This window comes from Leptosomus discolor, chromosome 6 (assembly GCF_034619465.1).
Source record: "Leptosomus discolor isolate bLepDis1 chromosome 6, bLepDis1.hap2, whole genome shotgun sequence".
In the NCBI taxonomy this organism is placed as follows: Eukaryota; Metazoa; Chordata; class Aves; order Leptosomiformes; family Leptosomidae; genus Leptosomus; species Leptosomus discolor.
In genome coordinates this window covers 44426788-44440903 of record NC_141396.1, presented here as the reverse complement: position 1 = coordinate 44440903, position 14116 = coordinate 44426788, and the positions used below count along the sequence as shown (strand labels likewise).

General features: G+C 38.4%; 1 protein-coding gene and 1 long non-coding RNA gene across 3 annotated transcripts in view; both read left to right on the top strand.

Annotated features, from left to right (window-relative positions):
- MINDY3 (MINDY lysine 48 deubiquitinase 3) overlaps window positions 1–14116 on the top strand; it is a 62987-nt gene that overhangs the window by 31606 nt on the left and 17265 nt on the right. The gene's annotated exons all lie outside the window — the stretch shown is intronic.
- LOC147415365 (uncharacterized) lies at window positions 3907–10386 on the top strand. The gene is made up of 2 exons (XR_015183538.1): window positions 3907–4035; window positions 9778–10386. It is a non-coding gene; the product is annotated as an uncharacterized LOC147415365 (long non-coding RNA).

Genomic DNA, 14116 nt, shown 5'->3' with positions numbered 1-14116 from the left:
TATGTACCCTGTTCTAGCTTCGCAAGATCGCAAAGCGTAACTGTGAAACCTTATTCTGCTCTTTGTGGGTCTGCTGCAGTTTTACTTGCAGATGAATTTGTTCCTGCTACAGATGTGTGTTTCTCTCTATGAACAGGCACTTCTGGGCAGTTTCTATGTTTATTGTTATTTGAGAGGTTTTCTATGGGAAAACTTGTGCCCTTTTCATCTAAGTGATTTTCACACCAGCATTTGTCCAAGTAACTTCTAGATTTTGTCTGAACTTCTCGTTGTAAAAGAGACTTTATATGTGATGCAACAGCTTATGGTGGCGTATTTGTTTTTAATGAAAGAAATTCATGACACCAATTTACCCAAAGTCATGGTGGCTTTATTTTCTCTAAAGATAATAAATGTGGAGCGGTGTCGTTTATAATATCTCTATATTTCTATTTCTCTTTTTTTTTTTCATTAGAAATGTGATTTTGGCTTTAAGCGGAGGTAGCTTTCATAAGAAACTTTAGCCATCATGCAGTTTTTGCCTTTGGTCAGGAGAAACATTTCTGTCTCCTTTTATTTTCCCATTTCCTATATTGTTGGAATGAGCAACCAACTGTGATAGGAAAAATCAGATCTCTCTGTCTCCTCTTAGTTTTTGATGGCCTGTACTTCAACCGCACTGAAAGTATTTTTAAATAGTGGAAAAATCAAAGCTCCTCGGAGTGGCTATACCAGCTTTCTACAGGACATGTTCTTTTTCATGTCTTGCACAAGATTTGGGAAAGAAGAAGAGGTTGTGAAGAAGCCAGCTATGCCCTCTCCAATGGTGCAGAACTAATTCTGGTTTTGCCACCTCCTTGACATCCTTTCAGGTCTACAAAGTGTCTTGCAGAACTCTGGAGTTCCAAGAAGCACAGAGATATGCAGAGGTTAACAGGAAGGTTGAGTGGGAAGATTGAGGTGTACATGTCTGTGGTAGGCAGGTGGGGCTGATCTGCAGAGCTAGAAGGTTGGGGCTCATAGATCATGGTGCCACAAGAAATCCAGTAACAGATGTTACAGAGGCCAAATCATGTTGTAATGCAGTAGACTGGAAACACTGTGATTATGACATACATTGTTACACCCTGAGTCAAGAGACTGTACTGAGGTTTACAGGATTTTAGTGGGCCTGACTTGAATTTTCTGGTTTTAGGGTCGGTGATACAGGATCATTACTCCATCTTCCAGAGTCAGGTAGGACTCTAGTTATTCAGGATTTTGAGGTCTTTCAGGTATTATTAGAAGGATAGAGTGTCATCAGAGTCCCTGCCACAGCTATAAAGAGGCCTTGAAGTGGAGATCCAGCTATACAGATTATATTAATTTTTTTAGCCTAATACAGTAACTAAAAATGTGGAGCTAGGAAAAGAAAGCCATAACTATGGAATAAAGTCACATGATCGATTTTTATCGAGACTGGAGTACAATAATATACCCATATATGTTGAGGAAATTGCACGTGAAAAGTATTAAAGAGCATTCGGGTGGTCTTCAGTTCCTGAGGTTGGGTGGTAAAGAAGTTGATGTCTTTGACACTGGAGAAATGGATCTTTGGGCAGTGGTAGGAATTTTCACAATCTGTGGCAAAAATTCTGAAGTGAAAACATTTAGGAATTTAGTCAAGGTCCTGTAATGCTTGTATTGCTCTTGTCAAAAGTTCTGTGCATCCCATAATAGCGAGTAGCAATTATGAGGACTTACTGCTCAGATCGTAAAGAGGTAATGCGTTATTCATTCTTAGGGTTGAGACAGAAATTGTAATGAGGTCATTAAAATGAGAGATGTAAGACTTTGAGTGTTAATCTAACCAATTATTTGGGATTTACCATCCGAAAAGAATTGTATTCGCTGTGTTTACCCCAATTCTCTGACTAATTTCAGCCATTTAGTTGTATCTATAGGCTCGCTAAAGTTTTAGAAAATTGTTAACGTTCATCCTATTATATCCAGCTTTCACAATGATCATTTAAGAACATTTTTCATGTTGGCTGATGGAGGCCATGAAATGTAATTGTTTATGCCCTGGGGCAAATAAGCAAATTACTTCCTTTTGGGAAAAGACTTCTCATCCATCTGTTTTCTTTCAGAGAGGGAGGTTCAGTTTTTATATATGAAGTAGTTGAGAGTAGGGCTGCTTAGATGATATCACTTTTCATGTGTATGTTTGAGTTGTTCCAATTTTTGTGTCACTGAATTCTTTCTCGTGAAATGTTACGCATTTTGATACTTGTTTGTGCTGAGGTAGATGAGAGAATGACTTTGTGCTGACTCCTTGCACTGTTTCCAAGCCTAGATGAAACATGTAAAATGGGGCACGGGGAGTAGTTCTAGCAGTTCCAATAGGAACTTTTGATGCAGCAAAATTGAGATCTAAAACCTCAAAATAAATCACTAGCATTTGTTTCATGAGATGCACTTTGAACTGAAGGAAGGAAGGAGGGATGAAAGAAGGAAGGAAAGCAAGCCAATGCAATGAAGAGAAACTTTTCTAGATCCACAAATGAAAAATGAAGGAATTTCCCATGAACTGCTAAGCTTTCAATTTAATATATTGTAGGGGCACTTCTGAATTGGAAAACTGACAAAGAAAATATGCTTAAGTAATAACCATTAATATCACATTAACCATTTTTAGAAAAATTGTATTGCTTAATCATTTCAAGTCTATTTTAAACACAATTAGGAAGAAGAGTGATTCCAGTGGTCATCTATTTATTCCATTTTCCAGCTTCCCTTCAAACCCTATGTACTATTTACTTTCTGTTTGCTGAGTTTGCACTTCAGTTGATTAAGAAGCAAACTTTTGTCTGATTTTTAAAGGTTAGCAGTAGGCTATGGGAACATACTTGAGACTAATGTGCAGTTATCTCCAAACAATGTTTTGACCATAGCTTAAGTTGTTTCTGAAAGTGAGTTAGTATATTTTTAGTGAAATAGATGATAGTGGTGAATGTGCAAAGCACCTCTTGTGAAAGATACACAAAGCAGTATAGAAATGGCAGCTCATTTACTGTCCTTGTGTGGGCAGAGCAGTCCTGAGGAGCACTTTTTCCTTTTCCTCATATTACAATAAATGACTTTACATATGAAACTCAAATCGGAGACTGGAAGGTAACGGACTGGGTCCTACCCCATAAGAGTACTTATTAGCAAGGAATTATAGCCTCCTGTTTCGGGAAAGAGGGCATTAGCAACATCTAGTTTGTGTGTATGTTAGCCTGTCAAAGGAAAGGCTGGTTTTTAAAGAACGCTTTTCAGTTTTTTCTTTATTTTTGGTAGTATATGCAGCATGGCTTGCAAATAGTAAATGCGTCAAAGACATTGCTAAATGCAATTTTGTGATTTATGAGTCACTGTATCAAGTAAATGCTGAAAGTCAACATTCTGCAAAGAAACAAAGGCTGAGAACATTCTGTATCCCTTTTAGGTGTTAAACCAATGTTGGTTCCAGCTATATTTGATACAATAGCGAAAACATTGGGCCTGAGTCATCACATGACGGGTAGATATTCTGTTTTTCAGATTTGCAGGAATGGGCATCCTGGCTCATTGTTAAAATATGATGAATAAATCAATAGAGGTTTTAATACTATTGCAGTTTTGAAATATCAACCCAATTGATATTTATGCAAACATGTTGCATAAAATGTTATTCCAAATCAAGTGAAAAACAAATGCTGATGGTTTTTTCCTCCATTCTTTTCCTCCACTTCTTCTGAAAGGCAGGTGCCCTGGCCTGTCCAGGTACAAGTCCTACTCAATTCTACCACAATTACTCTGTTTTCAGCTGTATTAAATAGTGAAGAGTACTGACCCGAAGGTTTTTTAAGCACACCTTTTTTAATATAATATGCTCTCATATGTTGCATTACTTTTTTTTTTTTTTTCTGCTGGTCACGAAGTATTTCCACCTCACTGGATGCATTAATATTTACCAGTTGCTGTCTTGATTCTGCATTTGGCCTATGCTATGTTTGCAGCTATTCCAGTCTGCTGGTCATGTCCTGAAATAAGGTATTGTTTATATATATATATATCTGTGCCTAATTGGTTTGCAGACCCCTTCCTTCTGTTGGGTCATTGCTACTGAATAATATACAGCATGACTTAGAAGCCTTCTACTGTCTGATGGCTTCCAAGCTGTGTGTGCATTAATGGTTAGCTCACAGCTTGAAAAATGGCTTGGCTTGAAAAATACAACTCTCCTTCATTTGGATGTTTGCACCTTGGCTTTTTAGTATTCAAAATTATTTCACGCTTTAGCTTTCTGTATGTATTTGGATATTTTTCACATTTCCCCAAATACTACTATCCTTTTTATTTGAGCACTCTTGATAGTGGAGCAGGTAGTATTACACCCTATCCAATTTGTAGTTCATTCAGTATTTGTGAGTAGGTGGAGGAGAGAGGCATAAACTTTTCTTTTCCCTTAAAGACGTTCTAAAGTCTAAGCCCAAAAGCTTTGACTTCAATAAATTTAGTGCTCTTTCATTTCATGCTGGTTTACAAGTCATTGGATAGTGTGCAAACAATTAGGAAGAAAATATCAGCTTTCTTAATAGTTAATCTGGCATCAAGTGCAGAACAGAAAGAAGTGACTTAATTTCATGCAGTAGAATACTGTCTCAGAAAGTATACAAATGCAGTGGTATGCTCCAGTGTTCGCATCAGGCTTTGGCATGACTGTATTTATGAACAAGGTAAGGCAGAGGTAAAAGATGCTGTGCTAGTCATAAGATGCAACCTCAGCATGGAGGGGAGAAAAAGCCGAGTTTAGTTTCCATGGTTTTTCAACAAGTATATAGAAGTATGATTGTCGAAGTTTCTAAACCGATGCAGGTCAGTAAACCAACCAGTTTAGGACAACAAACATTATATTCATAATCTGGTTTTATCTTCATGGAATCATTCCAGAAATGGAATTTTAAAAGAGAAATTTTGAGTCATTTCCACACAGGATCTTTAAGAGTCCCAAAATCTACCCCACTGTCTTCCAAACTATGAAATTTAATATGCTTGTAGTACCACAATGAAGAGACATGATATGTAAGTAGAATGAACAACTTCTCCCCATATTCCATGTATACTTATATGAGGTAATAGGTAGAAATCACGAACTGTGATAGTGCCAGGCTCACACCATCCATTCTTTGCTCTACAAGCCGCCTTCCTTTTTATTTTATCTTCCAATTACAGCCTACTAACTGCAGAAATTGTTTGCCAGATAATGATGTTTGGAATATTATTTTACCCATTTTTAGTGAGACTAATTCTCACTAAATTAGAGAGAATTAGAAATCTAGTATTCACTCGTGATCAAACGGCAGTTCCAGAATTAGTGTGTGAACTGATGGTATATCCATCGTGTCTTCTGCTTGAGAGGATGAATCTATACAAATGGCTGTTAATCTGTGGTTGCCTGTTACAAACACGTGTTCTAGGTCGATTTGTCAGATTCTTTCTTCGCCTTAGAATTTTTCTCCCTGAAAAAGAAAAATGTCCTGAAGTCATAAATGTATTACAGAGCTTATGAAATAGAGTTTTAAATATAGTTATTGAATGTTTATTGAAGATATTTTGAAATGAAATGTTCCTGGGCTAAACAACAAGGAAATTATTTTCTGGCCATGTTCTGTCTCTCTGCATTTTTTTTCCCCCAAAATGACTGAAGACCAGATGTTCTGTCTGAGCAGGGCACCATGTATCCTTGGGAAGTGGAAGATGACATTTGTTTATTCTCTGTTCAGCCTGCTTTATTCCCATGTTCCCAAACCCTACTGGGAAGGATGCAGGGAACTAGAAACACTAAACGAGACTGCCAACAAGACGACATATGCTTCAATAATAAAAATACTCTTTAAAATAGTAACTGTTCTGAAACTTTATGCCAAACTCTGCTTTTTCCAAAACTCCTCAACTGCCTAGTAAATGTGTGACATGACAGACTGAACTTGTGTAGAGAATCTGTGTTTCCGGGAGACCAGGTAATTTTATAAATGCAGGAACCCAGTTAAAATTAGTTTGGGTTTTAGCTGGGTTTTGATCCACAGAACCTTAATGCATGTGACAGATGCTGAATCCCTGGGAACGTTAGAGTGAATCCATATACGGCATCTGATTTCACTCTTCACAAGTACAATCACAAACACCTACTTTTTGTGAAGCGTGCAAAAATGAGTTTTCATCCCTTTATTGTCTCTTCCATACTGATAGCAACTTTGTTGTGTACAGGATAATTTCTTTGACCTCTTTTGACAAGGCAACTCTACCTTCAGGTTCAAATATGTGAATGAATGAATTGAAAGTCTAAATGTGAAAGGAGGGAAAAAAGGCACACAAAAAGAGGGAGGTCAGGGACTGTGTGTGATGGAGGAAGCTTTCAACTCTTCCTAGCAGAGATGGAGCGCATTTAGTGATATTTAAGACATTACCTTAACTTTCTCTCTTTATTTCTCCCCTTATATAACATCAAAGTCATATTTGATTAGCCATCTGAATAATACATTTGTTTGTTTCTAAAACCGAAGTAACCTCATTTCAGCATTTAAGTGCATTTTTTTCCACTTTCTGTTTGTTTTACAGAAGAAGGGTATGAAATATAGTAATATATTTTCTCATATTAATTTGTATTATAGGGAGTCCAATGCCATTTTGGTCTACTGATTCATAGTTTAAGGAATCTTTATATGCATATACATGTATAGATGTACTTTAAAAATAACTGTTCTGAGTTACAGAGGGACACCAGAGTTGTCAGTCTAAGACTTCAATAAGTTAAAGACACTTTGATATGGAAAAACTGAGATGGTGTAGATGTACTTAGAAAAAAGGTTCAGTGACTGCCTATGCATAGTTAAGTAAACAAATGTAATTGATGTTCTGTGAGATAGGCTTTATTGTATAGTACAGCTTTAAGGAAAAAAAAATCACAAGTTTTGTATTAATTAAGGGAATAACCATACTGTTCTTCATAGAAGCTAATTGCTCTATTCTGCTACTACTGCAATTAGCTACCTGAAATACCAAATTCAGATATGAACATAAAAGGCGATACTGTTTTTATAGTATGTGAAAATGTATGAAGTTCGTGAATATTTAGTATTTTCTCCTTTTGTGCATCAGCACACATGCATGTAAAGATTCTCTAAAATACTACTTACCAATACAAAATAACGGTGGATTACATGGAATTATTAATATATTGTTTTCTTAATTGCTTCATAGAGCTCATACATTTCACATGTAAAACCATAAGATATTACTGTTAGAATAATTAGCCAGGCTAATAATTGTCCTTTAGAAATGTTTTTGTCATATTTGAGTTATAAAATAATTAATCTGGTCCGTTTTCAAAAACATTTCATCATTCTGGATTGAGGCAAACCGGAGGGTTTTCATCATCCCAAGAGAGAATTATATGGTTTAGGTGGGAAACTGAGCACTTGAAACTGGTTTCCAGCATTAAGTGGAGCTTCGAGTACTGTGAGAACTGGATTTAGGAAGATCTGAATTTCTGCAGTATGTCTTCACTGGCTTTGAGCTCTGCTATCAAATGTTCCTGTCATACTTGTTCATTTCCCACCTCCTTATTTTAACTGCCAAATAGAGTTAGTGTGTTAATGCTCACCATGTCTATAGGCTGAAATAGCATTAGATATAGAAGTAATATTTAATACAGGTATTGATTTTTTTTAAGGAGGAAAAAAGTAGCATGATAATAGAAGCTACTATTGATCTTGAGTGAATTATATTGTGAAGTTTTTGAAGTCATATACCATGGAGTTTGCCCACTTACAGTTCAGTTCCTCTTAGGAATAAAGTTTGGCGTTTGTATAGCACTGTGTTCTGTCCTCCAAAAAAAAAAAAAAAAAATCTGAATATGGCAGACAACAGGTAATTTGAAAAACTGCTCTTTGGGATTAAGCTTGTAACTGGAGGGTAATACGTAATTTAGTAGTTAGAAAAGAATTCCAGTAAACTCACAGTTGCTGACTCCTGGTCTGTAATTCCAGTAATGTATTTTTGCTTTCAAAACAAAGACTGTTCTGTGATGACTGGCAAAGCAAATTAGTAACTGAATAAAAAGAGGCTATATACCTAATCTTTATTGTTTTACAGTAATGTCTTGTAATATGTCCTTCAAAGCAGGGGACATAGTGAAGAAGCTCTTATTTTTTTTTTTTATATGTCAACAAGTGAATTGTTGCCTTCTTGTAATGTTTTGAACTAAACCACCAGCATCTGTGGCAATGTAACTGTTAAACATGTGTTCACTGTAGTTTGAGTTCTCTTATTTTTGAAAAACTGCAGTGCTGTGGCTTTTTTGGTTGGCTGTCTCATAAAACCATCCTCTCCCACAGAAATGTAGCATATATTGTGGTTTCCATAACTTAGTTGAGTGCACGTTAGAAGCCTTGCTTTCCAGCTGGGTTGGCTGACGGTGTGCTCACTGCAGATTTTTCTGTTATTAATTCTTGCTCTTTGGTTTGTGTTTGCTTTTCCTCCACAGCGTCACCCCAGCCTTGGATCAAGTAGGCTCTCTTTTCTGTCTGGGTAGTATAGGTGAAGGTGAAAAAGGATTTGAGTAAGTCCATATGTAGTTTTTCATTCTGCCCTGTTGAGAACTCTGTCCCGTTGGCAGTACCAGCAAGGCACTGCAGGTACTGTAGCATAACTGGAATCCTTTCACTCCTGTTCACAAGGCAGAGTGCACCTAGAGCTAGTTTGTTTCCTTTCAGCCACCTTGTTGAAACAAATGCTTACCAGGAATGTTTCTCTTCCACCACCACCTTTACCCCTTGATGAATAATTTCGGATAAACTGGGTCATCTGTTGCCAGTCTGAATTACATGGCCTGTATTTTATTTGCTGACCCGTGATAAGAACTCTGCTACCATGGGGGTGGCGTGTTTCCTTTTGTGACTTTTCCCTCTGTCGTTCAAGGAAAGGATTTTCATTTGGCTTTTTATGAATCCCAGATAGACCTAAAGCCCCTCTTCAAGGCTGAGGAGGATACAGGACATGATCTTTGACACCTGCCATTCTGAAGTGGAAACAGTCGTGTGTGCAGAGCTCTTGTATAGTGACAGCTAAGTCAAGGACCTTTCCTTCAGTTCCTCTTTATACAGCTCTCAAGTAGGAAAATCTTTTACTCCTTCAACTGTTCTGTGGGTATTTTTGCATTGTCTGACATCTTTTAATGCTCACAGAAGAGCAGAGCAATGTTATATTCCACCAGCCAGCACAGGAAAAGCATTGTAAGCAGTCTGTAGAGGATACTTCCATCACTGCAGCAACTCTGGGCAGTGGCCCTTCCAAACTATTGGTGCAGGTGATGTCCCTGAACATAAATGTGAGTCTTGAACTAGCCTTCATTGGCCATCTCTCTGCTCAGAGCCAGACTGGTAGTCTTTCAAGCTACATCTACGTCAGATAACATCAAATGCTGTAGCGTGGACTTTACAGGTAAGGGCCCTAGGATTTGATTTGCTCTGTTGCCACAGCATAATTTTCCAACTCTGTCCCTTTTCGAGGACCCTTCATAATAGTCAGCCTAAATTGACAGCAGATGCTATGTTGATGAGTATTTTTAGAACCAGTAACTGCATACCTCAGCAATCTCAACATCTATTTGGTGGTGCCTAAGAGGAGACAAGATCTGTGGCCTTTTCATACCTGTTCAGTTCTTTGTATGATGGTAATAATGGCCTCGCAATTTAGATCTTAAGGACTTTTCCTGTTTCCTTGATGTCCTAGGTTACAGTGTAAGATGTGCCCAAAAAGTATCCTATTACCATCTTCAGGAGCTGTTGAGACCAGGTGGGGCGGTGCTCCCTGCCTCCCCCCTCTGGACTATCTTCTGTTACTGGGCACAACAATGCCTTATCGCCTGACCCATCGGTAACTCGCTCCTGGGCTATCTCCTGTTAATGGCCCGTCAAGGAACTGCCTCAGACTCCCCATCCCATTGTGAGATGCTCCGCCTGGGGGGGGGGGGCGGAAGGAGCCAAGCAGTCCATGCTAAATAAAAACTGAGATCTCGAACACCCTAGCAGCCTTCTTCCACTGGATTCCCAGAGGAGCTTTTCCCCCACTGGAGTTCCAGAGGGCAAGAGCTACCTACCTACCACTGGACCTTCGGAGGAAGACCAGACCCTTTTACCTGATCACTGCTTCAACAGAACTACATCCATCGCTTCAGGAGGACTGCAGGCAGCATCTTATCGGACTGCTACTGCCACCCTAACAGGGTGTCAGGTGGTATTTCTGACTCTGTCAGTGTAAACCAGTGGGTTGTTTTTTTCCTGCCTTGTGTTATATAGATATATATGTATTAGTAAAGAACTGTTATTCCTTTTCCCCATATCTTTGCCTGAAGGCCCCTTAATTTCAAAATTATAATAATTTGGAGGGAAGGGGGTTGCATTTTACATTTCAAGGGAGGCTCCTGCCTTCCTCCGCAGACACCTATCTTTCAAACCAAGACACTTGATTTGATAATTAGCTCCTAGGAAGACCTACAAGAAAGCTGTTATTTAATTTCAAGCAATGCCCAGGTTCTATTTAATCTTCTCAATCTCAGTGAGAATCAACAACTAAATTTTATATCACTGCAAGACTTTGAACCTATTTTTACTTCTGTAGTGATGATAGCTTTCCTACTTGTGAACTGATGCCAGTCTATGTTAAATTTTATTCTTTGATTCGCTTCCTAGCCAGTCTCTGCAAGTAAAATAGTATCTGACACCTTTAGGACACATAACCTCATTAGTATATGCGGTGCTACGTATGACACTTCTGCTCCTTTCCTCCAAATACAGCTAGATTCTATTCTCCCTCAGTTAAGTGGTCTATTGTTTCTCAGGCTATAAAGAGCATTTCATCAGTTCTGGCTTTGGTAGCAGGATCCCTTCACCATTTGAAGAAAAACCTCCATGTCTCTCTGTGCTCTGGGGTACTGACGTTGGATGTGGCTTTTGCAGATCTGGACATCTGTTGCAAGTGGTTTACAGCCACAGGAGGAACTGAGGCTTCACATTCTTATTTTTGAGCACTCTCCAGTTTGAAATGCATTCTGGTCATGCATGAAAGACCTGTACATCCAAATGATAATGATACAGTTACATAGTACATCATTAGGATCATATGAAGTGTCTTTCCTCTTTCAAAAGATAATCTTCAAAAGGACCTTACTGGCGTTTAAAATCAAATGTCTTTTTGAACCAACTCCACAATGAGATTAAGTAAATGAATTCTTGCTTCTACACTGTGTTCAGCTGTTGCTCAGCTAGTCTCACAGCATTAGGATTGAGCTGAGTTTTATCTTTTTTACTTCCCATGCTGTTAAAAACTGCCACTTCTTTCTTAGTTGTGCTTCTGGTGGCATGCGTGGTTGAAGAGACAGATGTATTTCACCCAGTTGAACTTGTTCCTTCAGTCCCACTCAGACTAAAACAGAACAAGGCCCCAGTGGTTTTGACATGGTTGGAGCAGTTTTGTTACCAGGACCTCAGTAAGTTAACCAGAGTCTCTACCATTACATCTGGACCAGGAACAGGGATTTAAACTATCTGACCCCTCCAGACTCAAAAATCTGCACAACACTGGATTGTGGATGGCTGTCAATGGATGAGAACTTCTGATCCTCTCCAGCATAAGTGATAGGAATGTGTAATAGACTCTTTTCCACCCTCCTAGGTGGATCAAAATTTCATCTTAGTTTGCCCAAGGATCTGTTCCTTCTGCATCAACTGCAATTATTTTCAAGTATCCTCTTCAGTTGAGTAAAGAGACAAAGAAAAGTCTATATGAGTCAGCCCATTATTATACTCTGTATTGGACCTAGGCTTTTACCAGGTGATTTTGGTTTTCTGGTCTGGTCTCTGCCTGTCACCTCCCTCCCCAACATCTGTCAGGGCTGTCTATACCTTCACCAAATGTTTTGCCATTTCTGAAGCTCCCAATACTGATGTGTACCTTAACAAAGCAATGTTCTTTGAAGAAGTCTAAGGTTACTCCCCTGGGTAGTTAGTGAAACAGCACAACTACTTCAAGTCATGCTAATTTAAAACTACCTATGGAAGTGCTTCTGAGCCAAAGCATGTTAGGTAAGAGCAGACCACCTGAAGCCTGACTTCCAACAGCTGGTCTCCTAGACTGTTTCTTAAATGTTTTGAGTTTTTTTACTCTTTCCCTTTTCCTCTCTGTCTTGCACCTCTCTTTCTCCCTCTCCCACACACACAAATACCTGCTATATTAACCCACCGCTTGTCTCCTGTGATGGTCCACCTACCAAGAGCCAGGCACACAGTCCAAGTCTGGGCTTGTGCCAGCGGTGTTTGAATGGTTGTCTACCTATTGCTGAACATAGCGATGCACAGCAGGGTTCTGCTTTCCCTCTCACTGGGCACACAAACCTGTATGTTACTTCTCAGCCTGGCTTCCAGTTTCAACAACCAGTGGTGAGCCTCCATTCCCTCTGTCAGGTAAAACTGAAATTGGGCAATGGATTCAGAAGTCGGCTAGAGAGATGGGAATCAGTTTCAGAGTTTGATCCCATCAACCTTGTTCTCTTAGGAAACTGTTTGGGAAAGTCATTGGCATGGAAGCTGCTGATTATAGCATGGCAAAGTACACACTTCTCTCTGTAATACAAGAGTGTTTTAAATAATCTTCATTCTTGCAGATCTTGCAGTAAATTATGGCGAGTTAAATAGTTGATAAATTATCAGTGTTTCTGCATTATCTTTAGGCACATTTTAAAGAAGAAAGTTAGTATTACAATACGTAATTCTTCCACTTATCACTCAACAGTGGTAGTGTAGAACTGTAAAGCAGTCCATATGCGAACAGATTTCATTTTCAAGGGCAACAGGTCTTTCAGGGCGGGATCTTTGTAAAAATTCATAGCCAGAATGTCAGTATGCCTTAGCCATTATGTTCTGCTTTTGATTTGTAGAATAAAAACTTCTGCAATTTTTTCATTAAAACTTATGAAGGGTACTTTTTGCCTCTGAGGGTAAACATGGGATCTTAAAATAACTGGTACTACTGATGAGAATAACTTTTCAAAGTAATATAAGATGACTTGTTTGTGTATCGCAAGAGCCAACGAGTGAAACGTGATTTTTGGGACATGTTGTACTTGGTATTGGAAATAATTATAATAAATTAACTGTTGATGGGATTCCCTTATATGGAACTTCCAATGCATGGAATACATCAAAATACAATTCATAAGGCTGGGCTGGGGGATATACTTTGGCACATATGGTAAAATGCCAGCTTGGGCAGCTGAGCTATGTTTTTGTTAGATGTTTGTCACATTCTCAGCTTTGCTGCCTAAAGGAGTTATGTTACTTTTTTTTCCCTAGATACAAATGTATGGACTAGTTGAACTTTTAAAGTTTTCTGGTTACTGGAAGTGAATGGCATGCTAAATTGGAGGATGCATGTGATTTGTATATACAGGATTAAGATCTCTTATTTTTAACTATTTATAGGACAACAGTCTTAGTGAAAAGCTAGAATTATTTTGAAAAGAGGCGGGGGGGTTTTGGTCCTCTCTCCAAGGCAGGTAACTTTTCTAAGTTCCCTCCTGAAATGACTTGCTTAGAGCATCAGTAAATCATATTTAATGAATAAAAAGCATTAATATGTAATAATTTGGAGGCTTTACCATATTGAAAAGTTCAGCTGAAAGACATGGAGAATTTTCAGTGTTGAGTAATGTATTCAGTGACATGTTTTCTAAGTTCTTGCCATGTTACACATGCACTGATGAAATAACTAAAGACATGGAAAATTAAAATGCCAGCAGAAATACACTCTATTTGCAATTGGACTATCAAAAAAAATGTGTTGGTAGTTGCAGGAGATTTATTTTTAAAAATCTGTTTTGCATCACATGCAACTGTGGGAAGTACTACGCTAACAAGGTAATTTGCGGGGAGGGAGGACAACGCAAATGATACTCTTTATTCTTGGATTGCATTAAGATTTCATGGAAAGAACTGCATACTCATAAACCAAAGTAGAAGATGTAGTTTGCATGTGAAATAATATCTCTCCACAGTTGGAAGTTACTTTGGTTATA